Consider the following 22,646-nt stretch of genomic DNA (forward strand, 5'->3'; position numbering starts at 1 on the left):
TCACGTATTTGTAAAATCTAAGTGACTCGTACAACATTGAATTCATATAAAACGGAAAAATCAACAGTGTTATAGAGGGGTCGACTGTACTTAAGTTTGTACTTTTAGACGGGATCACAGACACTTACAGACAGGAGTATACAGACATGGACTTATTACAGTTCGAAAGGGAGTAGTCGGTTCTCGTGATATTAACAAATACAGGAAACCATCCCTCTACTAAACTCATAGAAATATATGAATAAAAATCAATAATAACTAGATTTTTCATGACTTATCGACAGAAATTTCAATTGTGTCGTGTAGTATACATAGAATAAAACTAAATTTCGGCATGTCAAAGGCCCTAGTTAAACGGTCATAATGTCATCTCCATAGACGTTTTACGTGTAGAATTTAAATTAAGAATTTGCATGAATTTTCTCAGGAGTAAAGTGAAATTATGTATTATAAACAGGTTGGATGTGACAGCTTCGATGGCTTTGATTCTTCTATAAAAACTCTTGTTATTCCAGTCGTTATGTCCAAAAGTGAAGCTCTAAAAATAACTTTTTGATCATACAAAAAAAAAAAAAGCAACGTTTCAGATGAAACGTGTTCAGAATGTCCACTTTAAGTCGTTTCAACCATTTTGACAATTGTGATACGTGACTCGACTATCGCCTGTCTAATCTCTTTCTCGGCAACACTCGTTATCCATTTCTTCTGTAAATTGTTAACGTTAGCTGATAAATTATCATTATCTATTAAATTTTTAGGGATATTTAAATGATTTTTATCATTTTCAATCAAGTTTTTATGCACTAAAATGCATCTTTCGCCGTTTATTTCGTGTCTTTAGGAGTTAGGATAATCAGTAGACAAACGTACATACTTTATATGTATTACAATAGATTAGAGTAGATATTTTACACGAATTTTTATAGTTTCCTGGGGCACCTTATAATTAGCCGGGGCCCTGTAAAATTTGAAAATTAGGCGGCCCCACGCGCAGTGTTGACTTCGTGCATTTTCTTTCGAGAGTGTTTTTGTGGAATGTTTTCATTTAAAAGATTGAATTTGGGGCTCCCTCTTGGTAGGGGCCCCGGGAAATTGCTCTTTTTTTCCCTACAGGAAAACGTGTCAATTATATTTAGTTAAAAAAGAATTGAGAGAATTTTCTGAAAATTTATAATATAGAGGGGAATATTTAAAAATAAATAAAAGATATCAATATTCTGAAAGTGTTTTACGTCTTTTAATCTTCTTTATAACATATTTTAAGTGGGAATTTTGAAAACTTTCCACATGAAAGATACGATTCGTTATCGGCCATCGTCCCTTCTAGCAAACGTATCTGCTGTCATCCGATGCGAAAAATTTCGATAGATGAATGAAAAATCTAAATTACGTATAGAATTTTCTCGATTTTAGAAAAAATATGGACGAAAATTTCGCATGTTTTTCAAGAATTTGAAACGATTAACGCACTCGAAACTAATGTAACAATTGTTTCGAGTGCATCAACAGAAGCATTTTCACGAGAACATTTGTGACGCCGTATGAACACGAAAATAAACGATGAATTATCATCGGTTAATCCGAATTTATTTTCTAATTTTCTAATTTAAGAAAATGATCGGATTTTCATTTAAAAATCAGTCAAAAGGCACTACTGACTATCAGGCATAAGTAAGATAAATTGCCTCGTTTGAACGGAGATGTCAGATATCAAATATTATTGAATAATGCAGACCTTCTGCAGAGGTAATGGAGAAAAATGTAGCGACATGTGCTTCTTTACATCCAAAAAAATTTATGTTTCTTCTTCTTCTTCTTCTTCTTTTTCTTTTTTTAAGTTTATAACACATCTGCAATTGTGATTTTTTCTCCTTCTTTAACTGTGTAAAAAGCTAAGTTTATGCCGTCATAAATTCAATTTTCGGATTAAGAATTATAAAGGAACTTGTTTTTTTTTTTTTTCTTCTGTTCTTCCTCTTGTAGTAATTGTATTCCGTTAAATTCATTGGGTTTATGCATAGAGAAAGGAGAAGGACGTCGAGGAAATTCCATTTGATAAATTGTCCGATAAGATTCTTACAATACTTTGTCCTCTTTTTAATTTGTTTAATTAGGAAAGACGGAAGATTTTTGATAATTTGTGTGTTAGCGTGTGTCTGTTGTCTGTCTAGAAATATATATGATTTTGTTTATATAAGTGTGTATACTTACACTATACTATACACTTTCTGTTACTGTGTTTTTATTCTTAATATTAGTGTGTAAGAAGGTACGAATGTGTTATTATATGTATATAAATGTGTGTGGTATGAATGTATCTTTGTGTATTGTGTGATGTATCGATGTGCCTCCATAATAATATGATCTACTTGTTTTATACATGTTTCTGTAAGTTATATTCATACGCAAAACAAATAAACAAACAGATACATACATGTTTACACATACAAGACATGCAGACAAGTGTGCATTCTTGTACAGTACATATCAGTCTGTATACTATACTGTTAATTATTTACGTAAATCTCTTGAAATTAACATAATATCTGAGAGAAACTGATAAAATTCCCAGCGCTTGCACGAAAATTTTCATGTAATCTGGTGTCAGATTCTGTATATCATATTCACAAAGCTCAGATTACACGAAATCTGATCCCAGTTAAGAGGATTACCGAAGCGAAAGCTAAGGGCATCATTTTTAGTAACGGAATTCATATAAATTACACAATGGATGACCTAAACAATTAAATTAATCTTCACTTAAGACTTCACTTTGCACATTCCAACTTGTCGTGCAAATTCGCAGCATCCCCCTGTGCCTTTTAGCACGCTTAAAACGAGAGTTACACCAGTTTCTTCTTATCCATCATCGACAATGGTTACTAAATTGAGTTTTATGTTACCATGAAAGCTTATGGACTTGTTAAAACTAATGGACTAGCGTAGTTTTCTTTATTGCTCAACAAAGTAGCTTTTATTAGGTTCCATCGCCATTATTGTGTGATCCTAAATGGAATTCGGAAAGGAGAAAAAAAAATGAGGTGATTTATCTGTTATAATTCTAACACGTTTGGCGGATTATCGAATAATTCAATATTTAAATATGGATTTATAAATAGGGGTGCGATTAATCCCTGTGTTTATAGCATGTCTAGTATGGCGATAGGTCAAAAAGTCACCCCAATTTTTTGGACTCGGAGGACCTTGAAACGTCGTCGAGAAATGCAAAAAAGTTGGGGGAGAGGATAGTTCCTGTATGAATGGACGTTAGTGTGTCTGTGGGGGCACGGTATTGTTCTCCAAATTTGAAGCGTAATAACTCGTGTGCCTCTTGTCGAAAATTTCTGAAATTTGGTAGGGGGGTTTGAATATTATGGGGGTTGATGCTGTTAAATTTTGGTGGCTAAAGGTCGAGGGGGTGAGGAGATAGAGCGGGTAACGTGTCGTATCTCGAGTGAGGTCAGNGGGGGGGGGGGGGTCAATTGTCGTGTCTCGAGTGGGGTCGGATTTAATGATCTTACTGGTTAAAACTTTTTATAAAACTCATTTTAAACTTTTTTGCCTCTTTATAATAATATTATTTTTGAATAAAATATCTAATAATAGATGGTGCCACACGCAATTTTAACGTTTTTCTTCGGGAAAGTTACGCATTTCGTTGATGGATTCTGTTATAAATTCTTCTAGATTTAGTAGTAAATTAATAAAATTTCATTTATTTAGAAGCTAAAATAGATGCGGAAAGTTACCAATTTAACAAATGTGGAGATAAATATGCAAAATATATTTATAAATGGACATATTTTTGAGTGTTTTATTCATAGGAGGCAAGAGAAAAATCTATTTTGGAGAGGATAGAAAGAGTCAAAGTGACGAAATCTATCTTCTTGAGTGTTCTAAACAATTGTTTATTTTCAGAATATTGCATTATTAAGCGCTTTAAAACGAAAAAATAAATAAAAATAAAATAAAAATTGTAGATTCTCCTTCGTTAAATTTTTCTCGGAGCATTGTTTTCAACAGCAAATGAAATGAAATATGCAAGTTTTCTGAGTGATATTTTCTTTTCTGTTCGTTTGTCTGTACGTAAAATTCATATTAAAGAATAGAAGATTTAAATTTTTAAAATCTATTCCAAACGATGATTTCTTCATCCCTTATCTTTACACTAACATTAATCTTATTAATTTTTAAATCCGTATACAAAAATCGGGTCCGAACCCACTCCTTTCAGTAATATATCGAATGTTTAACGTATCTTCTTTACTATAAACTACATTATACGTTACACTATAAGCTATACTACTTGTATAAACTACACTATACATTTATACTATACACTACAGTATACACCACACTATATACTACACAATACACTATACTATGTAGGCTTGCTATATATCTGTATAAATATAAAAAAAATAGATGTAAATGATAAAAAAAACTTTTATCACTCTTCTCACTTTCATATTATTCCTGCCTAACTCGGACATTAATGACTTATTTTACTACCACTCCTCATCTTGTTCTTGTATTTTGTAAAATAGATTTTTAGGGATTTTCATTACTCGTTCTTCTTTTACAAGCTCTATCATCTTAACCCAAAATTGTCTGCTGCAGTCACTTATGCTATTAGCACTTAGATTATTTTTAATATCTCTGTTTGATATCTTTTACTCGCCATTGTTTGCATCCGACAACTCCAGTTATTAACCTTAATATCCCCATATCTGCCACTTCCAGTTTGTTTAAACTTTAGCCATTGTCTTTCCCGCTTTCATTTACATTCATCTTTATTGATCTTAACGTGACCTTATGAAGATTTCTTCTTATTTTTCCTCTAATATTTCCTTTGTGTTTAAAGCTGCTGTATTCTTTTAATGTACTACTTTGAATTAGCTTCCGTCTTTTGGAACGTTCTAAACTCTGTTTCCCCCCCTAATTTACAGTATAAATTCTTCAAATATCTTCGATTTTTTCTTGTAGTTTGCATATAAATTCACGTAATATATGTCTCGACGTCTGTCCAAACGCTTTACAACTTTACACAAACGCCAAAGAGGGGTCGAATAATCAATCTTCTAATCCACCAAATATCTTTGTTAATAGTCCATTGATGTGTACAAAATTGTACGCCAATAACATCTCTATAATATACCATTCAGATTAACGTCTGTCCTAAACGCCTTAGAAGATTTTTATAGAGATAAAATAAATTCTCTCTCTCTCTCTGGCGTCATAAATTCTCAAATATTGTTAATACTTCGCTCCCAGTTTATGTATAGAGTTATTACAAACTTCATAACAGACTGTATACAGAATAAGGTCTGTCCTAGATGCTTTACAACAGGAGCCGAGATAATTAGATCCTTGACTTTCATTATTTTTGACTCCACTCGCCTCTCTATCATTACTTTTTTTTGTATCATTTATGTTTACATTGTTAAATATTTCACCTTAAATAATTAAATAAACTAACGAAAACGTTTTTAAAAATCGATAAAATGCACGTATATTAATTTCTGTCAAACCTGTGAACAACGGCCACCGACGGGAACGGTAAAAATGTCCGTTGTTTGCAGGTTATTTGTATACATTTTTATTTAAGGGAGGAAAAAAGAAAACAACCTTAAAAATGGACCCTGTTTAGAGGTGTCCGTTATAAGGGGTTCACTCGTATAATTTGAGTAAAACCGGTGAATAACAGCATAAAAAAAATGGCCGTTGTTTGCAGGTTATTTTGTATCTTGAACTTTGTCCATGGAAAAGAAAAAAATCCTGAAAAATGGGTCGTTGTTTAGAGGTGTCCGTTATAGGAGGTTAAACTGTAAGAAACGAGCAAGACATTAAATTAGAAATAAAAAAAAAAGGAAAAATAAAATTTCTTCACGAGAAGTGATAAGATTTATCTTGTTTTTTACGCCTCTTGGCATCTGAGAAATTCATAAAATTAAGTGAAAGGAATATAAGCCCTTGTGTCTGATAACAAATTTAAGTAAATGCTATATTCTTTTTCTTATTATTACTACTTTTCCCTTACAAATAATGACTTTTTTCTTGTTTTTCTAAATAACTTTTGAAAGAAAATTATTTACAAATTATAATACCCAGTTCTCCTCCTCCTCCTCTTCCTCCTCCTCTTCCTCCTCCTCTTCCTTGATGGGTGGATATTTTTGTTCTATACTTGATTTAGTTGAATTGAATTTTTTCGATATCTTAACAAGGTTAATATCTTATTTTTATAGAAAATAAACCTTTAAGTTGTCGAGAAATCTATTAAAAATACCATTTTTTTTTATAGAACTCTTTCAGGTATTTAAATTATAAAATTACTTCTTCGCTCAGGCATTTTTTTACGTGCATTTCTACTGTAGAAAATGATTAAAAATTCATATTTTTCGAGTAAAATTTTAAATTTTTTATATACTAAAGTACTTTTAGACATTCCTTTTAATCTTTATCTCACGAAAATTTTATATAAATATGAAAATTTTGGCGTTGAAAGACCCAAAAAGTCAAGTTATTCCTTCCTAATTTACAAGCTTCGGGTTGTATCGACGTGTTAATATCGATAANGTTTAAAAAATAAAAATAAATTTAAAAAATTATATTAATTTTAATAAAATAGGGAGTTTTATATATTAAAAAAGGTTAATATTTTAATAATTGATAAAAATATTTTCGTATTTTTTTTCTGTTTTATTCGAGTTTATTTGTATTCTTTAGTTACTTTCGAGGTAAATTTCCTTGTCGGAAGTTAAAAAATTTCGAAAATATTTGTAGAATATTTAAAGAGAATATAAAGTGAATATTCACTTGTGTATTGTGAATGGAGTGGTTGAATGACTATTCAAACTTCAAGTACCTTTCATCGTATTTATTTCTAACCATTGAATATGTAAAATCGACTTTTCCAAGCATTTACATCGACCTGTCTATTCTTCTAACTTCAATAAATTTACAAAAGAAAAAAAAATTATTTTATTCTTTAGATTTTTATTTTTAATATTATTATTATTATTATTATTATTTTGAATTTTACTAATCATTAAAGCTGAAAATTTAATTATAATTATGTTTAAACAATTATAAATGTGTTTTAAAAAATAATTAATTAATATTAAGAACGATAACGTTGTTAATTTGAATTTATTCTTGTGTTTCTTTTGTTTGTTTTTAAAAACACGCGAGTATTTCTTCTCGTGTGTTTCTTCACGAGATTTTTTTTCTTTTTTTACGTGTTTCTCTGCATTAATTTCTTCCTCTCTGTTAAACGTTTACGAGAATGGTGTGCTTTTTCACGAGAATTTCTTCTCTTTGTGTGCTTTTTCACAAGAATTTCTTCTCTTGTGTGCTTTTTCACAAGAATTTCTTCTTTTGTGTGCTTTTTCACAACAATTTCTTCTTTTGTGTGCTTTTTCATGAGAATTTATTCTCTTGTATGATTCTTCTCGAGAATTTCTTCTCTTTGTGTGCTTTTTCACAAGAATTTCTTCTTTTATGTGCTTTTTCATGAGAATTTCTTCTCTTGTATGATTCTTCTCGAAAATTTCTTCTCTTTGTGTGCTTTTTCACAAGAATTTCTTCTCTTGTTTGCTTTTTCATGAGAATTTCTTCTTTTGTTTGCTTTTTTATGAGAATTTCTTCTCTTGTGCTCTTCTTTACAAGGATTTTTAATCTTGTGTGTTTCTCCACGAGAACTCTTTTTCTACGTGTTTTTCTGTGAGAATTTCTTTCTGTAAAAAGTATACAGGAATTTTTTTCTCCTGTGTGTTTCTTCACGAGAATTTTTTTTTTTGTGTGTGTGTTTCTTTGGGAAATATTTGTCTCGTGTGTTTCTCTACGAGAATTCTTTTCTCTCACGTGTTTCTTCACGAGAATTTCTTCTTGTATGCTCAAAGAGGGATGAAAACACGCATTTTCTGTTCGTTTGACATCTTCAAAATCATAATTATTTTAATTTTTTTAATAAATTATTTAATATATTTAAAACAGAAGTAAATTCATAGGAAAAATCCATAATTAAAACCGTGTTGAAAAAGACAAATTGCCCTTTTCAGTAATACAGATGCTGTAAATCTTTCTCTTATCGTGTCACCTGTCTGGATGTGATTCCAGGTGCGAAACTTCTCATATATTAGTAGATGATAACGTCCTTTCGCATCATATACAAAATGTTATCTCACTCCTCAAGACAAAGTTAATGTTCACTCTCCAAAAATCCTTTCTCCTATTGATCTTTTGCAATTTCTTTTAACTTCTTCTTCATCACTTACATTCTAGTCAAAGAATATATATTAATTCTTCTTCTGTTCAATGTTTCCTCGTAAAAGTTTTAATTAAATTTAAAAAAAAAAATTTACTTATATTTTTGTATAATTTACAACCGGACAAACGGACGTACCATTAATTTATCGATTTTTTTAAAAAAAGAACTAATTAATTTATGATTCTTATCGATTGTTTTTAAAGCTCCGTACAGACTGGCAGACGTACTAACGATTTATTAGCGTATATAACAGCGTAAATAATTAATAAATATACACGATACTTGCTTAGGGATAAACATTATTAACGTTATTTGTTTTGGTTTGACGGACAGGCACGCGAACGTACGTTTAATTCATCAATAATCTTATCAATTTAGATGATAAATAATTCACGTTTATATCGAATAATTGCGATATGAAGTTTTTAAACACGATCTACAGACAAACCGACGAACGAACGATTTATCAATAAATTCATTAGCTTAAATTACTCGCATAAATACTTAACGAATGTTATTAAGAAATTAAAAATAACAAAACTCTTTATAAGAATAAATATCATTAATATTATATGCCAGTTTTACAAACAGACATGCGAACGTACGTTTATTTAATCGATAATTTTATCAATTTACATGATAAATAATTCATATCTGAATTAAAAAATAACTTTATTTTTTAACTATTCAAACACAGGCAGACAGATTGACGAACGAACGATTAATTTATCAATATATTTATTAAATTCTATAATAAAAAACACTTAAAAATACGTCTTTAACATGTTTAAAATATACTACATTCTTAATAATACTTACATACAGATGAATGTGTTTAATTCACATTTAACTCACTAACAATCTTATCAATTTAGATTATAAACGACCGAGTATTTGTTACAAAGTCTTAAAATACGTTCTACAGACAGACAAACAGGCGAACGAAGTAATAAAATCAATAAATAACTCTTAAATTATTCCCATAAAAAATGATTTAAAAAAACACATAAAACCTTGTATTAATATACGCGATATTTATACAGAAACTGATGCTGTTTATAATAATTTTAGCTGTACAGACAGACTGACGTACGCGCTTTTAATTCGTCGTTAATTAAAACAATTGAATGGTAGCAACGTGTATGGAGCACATAGAAGTGAATTAATTCTTCGTTGCGTAAGGGAGAAAAAAATGAAATAAAAAAATAAAAAAATATGGAATTGAAAATTGGAAAAGTGATGTAGTGTTTCCTATTGCGTTTACGCGGGGGAAACATGTTTACTTGTTTATAAATCAATAAGTATCATAGACATACCTTACGTTTACGCCAACAGAATGAATTTTCATAATTTAAATTCATGAATAATTCATCGAGTAGTTTACAATGGCTTATTTTAGCATAAGTAATGTCTGTCTGTCCTCCTATTATGCGACAAAACCCCCCTGTTATTAATTCCCTCTCCCTATTTCTGATGAAAAATTGTAATTTTAATAAAGCGAGTCATTAAAGGTCAATAAGCTAAAATCTTATCGAAATTAGTCATAAATAATAAATTTTATGGGTGTGTATACCTCGCAATAATGTTTATAACAAGAAATAATCATGTTTATTTCGATATTTCGTCAAGAAGTTGCTGTTTTTTTTTTGTTCGGCGCGTCGCGTCGCGTCGCTTCCGTTTCACTCGTTATTTCGCGAAATTTTATTGATGCAGGCGAAATTTTACATCGTAAATGGGAAAATTTAAACATTTCGCGCGGTTTTAGTGGGAATAAATGTGGAAATAACGTCTTTATAGGGAAATAAAAAAATAGCGATGTTAATTAATATTACACGCGCGACGCGATGCGACGCGACATACACGAAAATATATATTTTTCCCAGAATATACCAAAATTTCTAAAGTCATACCAATAAAACTTATTTATTGAATGAATGAATTACTCATTTTGCTCTCACGAAACGTTTAATCCGGGAAAACGTTACTGAGAGGTCGAATCTCTTTACACCCTCAAGCAACACCAGCAGAGTACATTTCGACTATTTGGCAGAAATGACAAACTCGTATTGATCTATGGGATGACGAAAAAAGGGGGAGGAAAGAAAGAAAGGGGGAATATCGTGTTGCGTAAACAAATGTAAATGTGGTAAACGTCGAAATTTTCCAGATATTCCCAGATCGTTGTCATGGTAACATGTGGTGTGCTTTCTCTCTCTCTTTTTTTTCCTCTCTCCCCCCTCTTTGTATCTATCTTGATAAATAATTTTTGTACATTTCAGATTAGAGATGATAAGAAACAAATACAGAATCTATTTTTCTGAAATGCAGGATTTCTTCCTCTCAAATTCAGGATCGCTTTCTCTCAAATACAGGATCTCTTCCTCTCAAATGTAGGCCCTCTTCCTCTTAAATGCAGGATCTTTCCCTCTTAAATACAGGATCTTTCCCTCTTAAATACAGGATATTTCCCTCTCAAATACAGGATCTCTTCCTCTCAAATGTAGGCTCTCTTCCTCTTAAATACAGGATCTTTCCCTCTTAAATACAGGATCTCATCCTCTTAAATGCAGGACTTTCCTTCTTAAATACAGGATCGCTTCCTCTCAAATACAGGATCTCTTCCTCTCAAATACAGCATCTCTTTCTCTCAAATACAGGATTCTTTCTCCTCAAATACAGGATTTATTCTTAAACTCAGGACGTTTTGTTTTCAAATAGTAAAGGATCTCTTCATAAGCAGTCTCAAGATCTCTTCATAAGCTGTTTCTATGTATATAAATATGACCAAATTGAAAGAGCTTATACTCTTTATTTCCTTTCAATAAAGTGAATTATTTTATCAGACATTTATATCTAATTTCTTCCATAATCGTTGAATATATAGCGGAATCTCGATATAGTGAACTCTTAAAAGTTTAAGCTAAACCACTGACTATAGAATATCAATGACTAATAAATCAGTTTAAAGTTTGTTAGAAAATAGTGAAAAAAATCCCTACGTCTTTGCAGTTTTTTTTTTTAAATATTAATTCCTATATTACATAAAATATAGGGATAAAAATACCTTACAAAATACCCAAATTTTCGATTCTACATTCAACTTTATTGAATAATTTAGCTTTCAATCATTTTATGTAGAAAAAATATATTATTTTATGATACATAATATCAATTTAAGATACCAAATAGAAGATTTATCATGAAAAATTCGTATAAATATCTTTTATTGATTAAATTTTCCTGCAGTGTTTTTAAAAACCCATTATTTTCTTCAAGAGCTGCCTTTCGTTTTTTGAGAAGATCGACCAAGAAGAAATATTTTTAAAAAATATTATTTTTATTTGATTTAATGCTAAATCTGCTGATCGACTGAGAGGAAAGGTTAAAAAAATTCCGGGAAATTTTTTATTCCCTTTTTTTTTTTTTCTACATAAAAGTGAGAGAATTTTTCAGCAATCGTACATACGAAATGGTGTTATTTTTACTGTTTCCCACCCCTTTCTTTAGCATCCGTGGAGGGAAAATTATGTTATTTGTATGGTATCCGGTTGTGAAAAGATGTGGAAGTCACATAGGACCATGCTTTTTCGTGTAGTAGACGATATGGAAGCATTGCCACTGAAAGGATACGTTTCCAGTGTGATCGATAACACGAAATGTTATCATGTTGTAGATGCCATGTCTCGCTGAAAAACAGCTATGTTTTTGATTCGAAGAATAAACTACACACTCATTGAGTACAGCATTAGAAAAAAAAAATCCAAATAAAAAAAAAATCTAAATAAAAAATCCAAATACAATAAATTCCAAATACAATAATCTATGAGCATTTCTACCAATTTGTTTTCTATGTAAAATCAACGAGATCAAATAGTGTTTTAATAATAATAATATATGGAAAAATTACTTGTTATTTTTATATAACGATATTTTTATTAGTTCGTTCGTTTGTCTGTACGTATTTTAATTAAAAATATGGTTGATTCATAACGTAATTCTCTCATCAGTATTGAGTTTTATATAAAGAATTAGTTATATTACTCCCGTATAACGATATTTTTATTAGTTCGTTCGTTTGTCTGTACGTATTTTAATTAAAAATATAATTGATTCATAACGTAATTCTCTCATCAGTATTGAGTTTTATATAAAGAATTAGTTATATTACTCCCGAAAAGCTGGTATATTTTTAGTTCGTTCGATTGTCTGTAAGTACTTTATCTTAAAAAAAAGAAAAAGAAATCTATTATCCTTGGAATCACACAACATTTAATTCTCACCAGAGTGGAATTCTATATAACTAATTGTCAATTTAACAGTATTTTGTTGTAGTTTCGTGGCCATTTCAATAAATTTTATTGTTAAAATGAGTAAATTTCGAATATAATTTTAAAATGTTTTATATAAAATTCGACAATCGAGTACTTTATAAAGCTGTAAAACTTGATAAACACATCACGAACCGTTTCGTTATAATTAAACGAAATGGCGACGTTGTTAAAATTTCGTGACTGATTTTCTCATTGACTAATTAAAGAAAAATCTATAAATATGTGTGTAAACTAATTTCTGAATGAGTTAATAATTTACGAAATGGTCCGTAACAACTGCATAATTATATTTATTGTAGTTTTATCCATTATAATGTCAGATATAGGCGAGTTGTACATATATTTTTCTTAACTGTTTGTGTTATCTTCAAACGTGCCACGGAATTTAAGTCTTTTATACTTTATGTTTATTGGATAGAATCTTTTTTTCTTTTTTAAATTTAATTTAACGTATATTGCTTAATAAAATTTCCTTTAAATTCCTTGTTTACCTAATAAAAACCCTTAAAGGAGACATTATCTCAATGTTATGATTCATAAATTAATGAAAGAATGAGAATTTCTTTCTTCTTTTCTTTATAAAATTCGTGAAAAATCTTAATATTTTTAAGATTTCTATGAAAAGATTTACAGTTTATAAAGTTGCAGATGATCTCAGATTGATACTTTTGTTTCAATGGATGCCTAATCTTGTTAGGAACCATACGAATCAGAAATACGTGAGAGCCTCCATACTGGGCTCTCGCGTATTTTTATTATATATATATAGAGGGGGAGTCAGACTTTAGTGTTATTATATATAGCACCAAATTCTGACCCTCACTCTTAAGTAATAAGGTGTAGAGGGTCCGATATACGGGAACCGCAATAAGGATTTAGAGTGCCTCCTGCGGTTCGCGAGCCACAGTGGTTCTATACATTAATCCAAGATTGCATTTGATAATAATAAAGTTATAACTTAATAAATGTAATCTGTACCTTATCCGGCGAAGAACCGAAAGTACCTCCCTGAAAGTGAACTTAATATTTATATTTTTACATTAGTAAACAATTGCAAGTAATTTTCTGAGCATCATCTCGCATCTTAATGAGGCACACAGCATCTTCTCTGATGAGCACCCCGCAAAGATTAAAAGCAAATTAATTTGCTTATTTGCCGAAGAAGGAAATTTCTTATAAGAAATATAAAAAAAAACAAGAAAATAAGCGGATAACTAAAGAAAATCGAGAATATTTGATAAAAAAAAACTTAACATATTCATCCAATGAAATTTTTTAAAAGTGTTTGATGTCTTTGAGAAATTTGTGAGTGGGTTAAACAAAGAATGTCGTTGATGGACAAGTGTCAAACAAGTCATTAGATACTGAGACTAGGCATTTCCCAAGACGATACAAATGGGAAAAACGTGTAGTATCTTCTCCCATCTCCATTTTCTCTTCATGCTTGAAGAAACGAATGGAATCTGCTTGTCATTCCCGATACAACGTTGTTATTATGCTGAAGAAATAAATTTCCTGGCTCCACATTTAACTAATACACTAATTATCAATTTTTTTTTTAAAATTTCCTTTAATCTTTAAGCATTAAAAACTCTTGTGTTAACGTACACGAGGTTATATCAAGAGGTTCGAATCGATTTTAATGTCGAAAAGAGAATTTATATAAATGAAATAATTGAATAAATTACTTTAATCATCATTTAACTTAAAAAAAATTTACCTGACTTCCGGTCCAGACTGGAATTTTATATATATAGTAATCGGGGTCTTCATCTCCAAGCTCTCCAAGATGAAGGATGAAGGATGATCTCCAGCTCTTCACGATGAAAATCGAGATCGGATATGGGTATGTGGTCTCGATTTTTATCCATCTAACTTCATTTTAAAGAAGGACAGACAGACAGTGCGAATATGTAGGTATGCAATTTAAAAATTCAACCCATTAAAACCTGTTAATAAAACTGAATTAGCACTGTTTAAATTATGTATTTCCATATTTGGTTACGTAATGTATGTCGTGGGTTCGGTTCTCAGATGATAACCGAACCCACGACACAACCTTAATAAAAGTATACGACGTATATATCTATATTAATATATAATTTAGAAACGTAAGAGCGTGAATGTATATATAATTCTTACAGCATGTAATAAAATGTATGGCTCGAGATGTAATTTATTAGTCGATCTATATGTTGTCTGTCATGTTTTTTGTATGCTTTATCTATCGTTAAGAGTGAAAAATTTTGAAAAATATCATTATTATCTAGAATAATATTCATTTTATCTTAGCTTCTGAAAGCCCATTCTGATGGCCAAGCGTTATCACACTAATGTTCCATTAGAAGAGGTTCTGGATCGATTCCCATTGTTCTATCACCTTTGCTTGATTCCCACAAGATTGATTTGGTAAATCAGTAATGTTTAAACAATAACATCAATCTTACATTTTAAAAATAGAAATTTTTACCTGAAAATTATGATTATTTTGTAAGATCAACCAATGGTTTCTCTCTCTATTGTTTCCTATGCTGAGAATTTAAGATTTCATCAATTTATGGTGGGATATATTATTATTTTGTAAAGATATTGCATAATTTTATCATTATTTCTCGTCTTATATATTAGATAATTTAATTATTTCTGTACATAGAAGCGATTCTGAAACATATATATATATGCTTAATTAATAGAATTGTATACAATGTTATTAAATTGTAATAAAAATTATATTTATTATTAAATTTAGTGTGCATAATTTAATTTAATTAAATACTTTTTGATATGGAAACTATCAAAAAGACATTTTATAATAAAGAAAACGATATTTTAAAACTAATGTGATTTTTTATAGATCATCTTTAAGTAATTTATTTCTTATTAAGAGGAAAAGTAGTTTAATGATTAGGTAGGCTAGTACTTCATCGACACTGAAGAGATTTAAAATGTTTCTTGAATGAATATGAATATATAATATATACATATATTCTGAATCTTCCTTTCTGTGTCTTATTCTTCTCTCACTTTTTCTCCCTCCCTCGCTTCTCTTCTCTTCTCCATGCTCTTTCCTTTTCCTTCTCTCTTCTCTTTTAGCTCTCTCTTCTGCTTTTTGTTTTCCTCTCTTTTCTTCTACTCCTTTTTCGCTTCCTGCTCTCTCTCCTTCTCCTTCTTCTTTTTCGCTTCCTGCTCTCTCTCCTTCTCCTTCTTCTTTTTCGCTTCCTGCTCTCTCTCCTTCTTCTTTCTCTTACCACTTTACTTTTCCCTCTTCTCTTCGTGTTTCTCTCTCCTTCTGTTCCTTCTCCTCATTATTCCCCTCCTTCCTTCCCTACTTCACCCTCTTTTCTTCCTGTTCTCTCCCTCTCCTTTTTTTCTTTCCCACTCTTATTTCTTCCTCTTTCCTTCTTCCACTCTCTCCTTCTTTACCACCCTTCCTCTCCTTTCTTGTGTTCCTCGCTTACAGATTGCTTCTTTGCAAACTTTACTTCACTATAATTCTATTTATCATATGAAAATATCAACTTTTATATATGATATATGCATATTCATATGAAAGATGAATACATCACTTTTTAATGACAGTTAAAAATCTGTGATAAAATAATATTTTAACAGTCACTTAACATAGGTATATCAGCTATAAAACCACCTATTTATATAATTCTCCCCATATATTTTACAACGCTACATCAAAATAGATAAGGATCTTTATAAAAATAACCAATTTTATTAATAAAATATATTTATTTTGATTTCCTGATTTGTTAGTTTAAGAAGATTTTTATCATCAATGATGATTTTTTGAAATTTTTAGCACGTGGAAACAATCAAAGATCGTAGTTTTGGTATAACAAATAAAATTCAAAAGCTCGTTTTCGATAGATCTTTGTAAAATCTAAATTATCTTGTTAAACGATTGTCTAAGTGATGTCTTTTTTCCCTCCCTCTCTCTCTCCCTTTCTTCAGGCAAAATGAATACATAAATTTAAAAATATTATTATTCTTATTATTATTATGTGATTTATGAATGAAAATTGTAAAAAGAAATTTAACTTGAAGATAATAAGTTGAGCAGGAAAAAATTTTTGACGTCGATTGATTTAATAACGAACCAATATCGAGTTTTTATATTTTGCATAAATTAATTTTCTGAAATTTGCTATTCTTCGCTCTCTGTTTTTTTCCTCTTCCTTCTCGTTCTTTTCATTTCTTTTCCCTTTTCTCTCTCTCTCTTTCTTTTTCCCCCTTCTCCTTTGTGTTTTCCTTCTTCCTCTTTCTCCTTCTCTTTCTTTTCCTTCTACTCTGACTTCTTCCTCTTTCTCCTTCTCTTTTCCTCCTCTTTCTTTTTCTTCCTCTTCTCTTTCTCCTTCTCATCCTCTGGCTTCTTCCTCTTCCTCCTCTTTCTCCTTCTCTTTTCCTCCTCTTTCTTTTTTCCTCTTCTTTTTCTCCTCCTCCTCCTCTGACTTATTCCTATTCTTTCTCTTTCCCTCTTTCTTTTCCTCCTCCTTTTTCATTTTTCCTCTTACTCTTCATTTTCTTCCTTCTTTCTCTTTCACCTTTTCCTCCTCTTCATTCTCTCTCACTTCCTCTTTTTTTTTCTTACCTCTTCATCCTCTTTCTCTCTTCCTCCTCTTGCTCCTCTTACTACTACTCCGACTTCTCTCTCATTCACTCTTCTTCTACATCATTATCATCATAGTCATCTTCCTCTTTGAAATTTTAAAGAAATTTCAGTAGAAACTTCGTATAATGTTACCTTTAATTATTATATTAATGCTTATCTTTATATCTCGATTTTAATAATGAAAAAATGACGATAAAAAAAGAATAATATATATTAATTTTTACAATCTTAATTCATATACTCCTATAGCTTTTAACGCATTAAAATCATTCGTAAAAAGTTATAAATAAAGTATTTTTAATTCTAACATTTTACATTAATAGAAGACAATACCTTAGTATAATTGCCTATTAAAAAAATACCATTTAAGAGAATAATTTAAAAACTCTTAAATATTTTAAAAAAATGAATAAAAATATCAATTTTTAAGTTTTAATTTTAAAATTAATTAAAATTAATTAATTTTAATAATATAAAGTTTCTTCATAAATCTAATAATTAGAATGAACTAATTAATTAATTTTTTTAGAAAGGTATATTTTAATTTTAATGTTTGTTTTACCTTTTCTATAGATTAAAGTTTAATTTTTTTAATATAAATTTTTATGCAATTTTTAGAATTTCTTTTAAAAAATATAATTCTAATTAGGGTACGTCACTTTCTTTCACTGAATAATTGACAGATAGGAAAATGAAGAAGAACGTGCTGCTATAATAATTCTTTAATGCTTCCTGTTACTGTTTATAATAAAGTTTAGTACACTTTCCAACATACTAAACATTTTTTTATACAGCTTTTCATATCTAAAATTAACACTTTTACTTACACTTTATAAGTTTAAGAAGAGTAAAATATGAAATAAACCTTTATAGTTAAGCTATCCACGATGAAGGATGATCTCTAACTCTCTAGGATGAAAATCTCCATTTATCTAACTCTATTCTCGAGATTAACGAAGGACAGACGAACAGACTGACGACTGTGGAAATTTATAGGCCTTGCAATTGGAAAATTGCAGCCCAACAATCCATCCAATTATAATTATTACAGTAACTGTTGGAAATGGTTCTTACATCATCTTGGATGTTAACACCTCTTGTATATTAGTTTCTGTTTTGTCACAGGAAGCGAGTGGCTTTATTATTTTCTATCCTTCATGATGCTTGTAAATACTAATTAGGATTTGTATTGCCTTTCACTATACTTTCCTATAGTGAAGCTGTTACTTTATGTAATTACAATGTACTTAGTTTTTATACTTTATCATCCCCCTATCTAGAAGGATCTTCTTTCCTCTCATCCTCTTCATCCTCCCACATCTTTTCTTCAGTCTGTACCCCTCTAACACTTGTGAATAATCTCTCAACCGTGTTCGACGTCACCTTACAAAGCACCAATTGGGTGAAGTGTCTGTTAAAGTCATACGTTTTGCTCGGGTCCTACTGTAATAATTTGCATAAATCTACTAAAAAACTATTATTTTTTATGATTGTTGTTAGTATTATTCGTCATTTATTAAGTGAATGATCGATAACGTCCGAAACAGATGTTTGATCGAAACAAAATTTCTATTTTAGAATTATGAAGACGATGATTTAAACCCATTTTCATTGAATTAGAAAATACGCGTGGATAATTTCAGTCGTTCTTCTTCATCATCATCATCATCATCATCTAATTGAATTTTCCCTAAAATTTCCATCTTCTCGCGCTGTTTTCCTCGTCCTTTTCTTTCAATAATCTTAAAATCTATACTGTACATACATATAAAATTGAATTCCCGTCCGTCTTTATGTCTGTCCGTTTGTTCGAGTATCACGTAAGAACGGCTGAACCGATATGTACGAAAATTTGTACATATATTCAGGATAGTCCTGGAAATGATATAAGCTACTTCGAATTCACGTCTGGTTGTCTGTCGGTTCGAGTGTCAAGTAAGAACGTGTGAATCCTCCTCGGGCTGTAGAACGTATTTAGAATAAATTTAGAGGTTAAAATTGTTTCCGGTCGGATTTGATGGATTTTTTAAATAATAAACTTTGTACAAAATTGCATATAATTTTGTAAATATTTTAAAATATTTCCTAAAGTATTTAAGGTTTAGGAAAAATATTTTTATCTGCCTTAAAAAAATTATTTTTGGGAGGATCGGCTTAATCTGCTCGCTACTTTGCAGGTAATAATTCTAGTTTCTGTTCGAAAACGATAAGAAATTCTACTTTAAAAAAAATTATATTTTTAAATATTAGAAATGGAATTTTTCCATAAAATTCAATTTTTCATTAAGTGAAAATTATGTTATTTTCTCATAGAATTGTACGTAAAAAAATTAATACGTACAATAAAACCTGTGTAAACTGGAATGGTCCAGTACCGAACATTTTTTTTTCCGTTTTGGCAGGTTTTTCGTTTGCTCAGGTTTCGTTTTGGACAGCTTTTATTATAGTAGTGTACAGTCGACCTCCTATAACACTGTTGATTATTCCGTTTTATATGAATTCCGTGTTGTACGAGTCATTTAGATTTTACAAATACGTGAGCCGTTCACAGCTCGGAACACGTATTTGTAAAATCTAAGTGACTCGTACAACATGGAATTCATATAAAACGGAATAATCAACAGTGTTATAAGGGGGTCGACTGTATATTATTTTTTATGTAAATACATGTTCAAAGCGGAAACCCTCCAAATATATCGGGTGCCGTGCGATTCCGGTTTAAAAAGGTTTAACTGTATAATATATAAATTATATAACATAGTATTTACATTGTCTTACGCTAATTTCTGTGTTCCTCCTATTAAGTGGTGCACTAAATAAAGCTTTTTTTTTTTCTTATATAATATACATATACAGTGAAACCTGTGTAAACCGGAATCGCAGATTACCGAATAATGTTTTTGGCTTGGCAGGTTTCCATTTTAAAAGGGTTTTTAACATGGAAAATCTCTGCGTTTCGAAGAGTTTTTCCGTTTAGGTAAGTGTCCGTTTTATCCAGGTTCCGTTTTAGACAGGTTTAACTGTATATATGTATATAATTACATTAAAATTATCTTTAATAATAACTTTCATTATTTATTCAATTTTTTTTTTTTCTTTAATTTAGAAAAAATTTCAAAAATGTAATTAAAATTAATAATTTATTTATAAAAATTGATTTTATTAATATATTTTGTATTTGTGTATTTATTTAAAATTAAAATATAGTAAAAACGGAAAAATTCTTCGATTTTCTACGTTAAAAAACCCGTTTAAAGCGGAAACCTACCAAACCAGAAAGAATATTTGGTACAGTACCATTCCGGCTTACACAGGTTTCACTGCATATATGTTTAATTTATTATTTTTAATATAAAATATATTAAAGAACCATTAAAAAATTTAATTTTCTAGTTCATTTTTTCCCTTTTACATGATAAAAATTCAGGTATTTTCAAATAACTTTCTTAGAAGTTTTCTTTTTATTTTTTTGTCACGACAAAAAATTTCATAAGAAAATTACCAAGATCTTTAGAAATTAATTTTTTCTTTGATAAATTACTTTCTGGAGATCTTAAGATTTCCACAAATTAAAAACTTTACAAGATAAATAAAGATAAATGATGATAAATCTTTAAATGTTTCTACTAGGATGATGTGTGACTCAATTATTTCTTCAAAAAATTTTACTAATTTCTTTTAATTTTTATCATCGTAACTTTATTAATTTTTATTTAATATATTTTTCAATATCATGGAAAAAATATTTGTTTTTTTTTCTATATTTTATTTCAGAATTTCTTTATGGAAATCTTTTTTATATTTCTCAATTTTTCTCGCATTTTCTTCCAGTAAAATCAATCTGAAACTTTTCATTTTGATTTAGGAAATATACATTTATTTATATATTAATTCCCAAGCTTTTATTGAAATATTTGGAACTATTCTATATATATATTTTAAAAAATCTATTTTATATATTTGTGCATAAGTTTTAGTAAAAATTTCTGTTACTTTTATGTATTTTTTGTCTAGGTTTTCCTTTATAATTTTTATATATTTTGTGGAGATTTTCTATATAATTTTATGTATTTTTATGCAGCTTTTCTGTAGAATTTTTTTGTATTTTTGTGCAGCTTTCTTGTATAATATTTTGTATTTTTGTGCAGCTTTCCTGTATAATATTTTGTATTTTTGTGCAGCTTTCCTGTATAATATTTTGTATTTTTGTGCAGCTTTCCTGTATAATATTTTGTATTTTTGTGCAGCTTTCCTGTATAATATTTTGTATTTTTGTGCAGCTTTCCTGTATAATATTTTGTATTTTTGTGCAGCTTTCTTGTATAATATTTTGTATTTTTGTGTACCTTTTCTTGTATAATTTTTAATGTATTTTGTGCAGATTTTCTATAAACTTTTTTATATTTTTGTGCAGATTCTCTGTATAACTTGCATTAAAATTTTTACTTTTTATACAGATTTCTGTAAAATTATCTATTTTTGCATAATTTTCCTGCAGAATAATCTATACAGTTTTTATATGCAATTTTTCTATAAATATTCTTCATAATTTTTATGCATTTCTGCAGTTTCTATATAAAATATTTTGCATAATACGTACAGATTTTCTGTACAATATTTTGTATAAATTTTCTCCCGACATTTACTGTATAATATTTATGTACGTTTGCATTATTTTTCTATAAAATATTCTGCACAGTTATTTTGTAAGTAATATTCTATTTCTTTTCCAAATGAAATAAGTTGTAAACACCTAAATCTCAGTCGAAAAATATCTTTTTAAAGTTTATTAATTAAAAAAAATTAGATATTTAATAATATATTTAGTTAATTAAAAAAAAGTAAAATAGCAAAGAAAGACGAAAATATATAATAATATTTTCAAGGGTGGTTGGCGTGAACTTAAGTAAAATTAATGATACATTATTATTAAACTCATTCATCATCCACCCACCTTACAGATAACGTATCGCATCGTGAAAGTAGCAATGAGAATCTGGAGAAATTCTTTATGATAAAAAGAAAATGAAGCATAAGATCTAAATTTAATATTTATGAAAAAAAGTTTTATTTTCATTCTATGCTATTATGAATAATTGTTTAAAAGTATTTTTTCCAATATATTTGTTTTCAATTTTCAGCGATATTTTTGATTTTTCTGTTTCAGAAATTCTTAAATAATTAAAAATTAAGTATTAAAATCTTTTTATTCTAAGTTTTACGTGAGTTTTGTACGTAAAAATGTAGTCTCTATTCTCTAAAGTGCAGTTTCCATCTCTAAAAGGGCAGTCTCTACTCTCTAAAGTGCAGTTTCCATCTCTAAAAGGGCAGTCTCTACTCTATAAAGTGCAGTTTCCATCTCTAAAAGGGCAGTCTCTACTCTATAAAGTGCAGTTTCCATCTCTAAAAGGGCAGTCTCTACTCT

At 29.3% G+C, this 22,646-nt stretch overlaps 1 protein-coding gene and 1 pseudogene across 3 annotated transcripts in view; one reads left to right on the forward strand and one right to left on the reverse strand.

Moving 5' to 3' along the window:
* The window catches only part of LOC111622875 (complexin-like), a 244,259-nt gene that overhangs the window by 17,447 nt on the left and 204,166 nt on the right, over positions 1–22,646 (forward strand). The window lies entirely within an intron of this gene.
* On the reverse strand, positions 15,730–17,170 carry LOC111622867 (annotated as a pseudogene).

Source organism: Centruroides sculpturatus, unplaced genomic scaffold (genome assembly GCF_000671375.1).
Source record: "Centruroides sculpturatus isolate CEXI.00-Female unplaced genomic scaffold, Cexi_2.0 scaffold290, whole genome shotgun sequence".
Classification (NCBI taxonomy): domain Eukaryota; kingdom Metazoa; phylum Arthropoda; class Arachnida; order Scorpiones; family Buthidae; genus Centruroides; species Centruroides sculpturatus.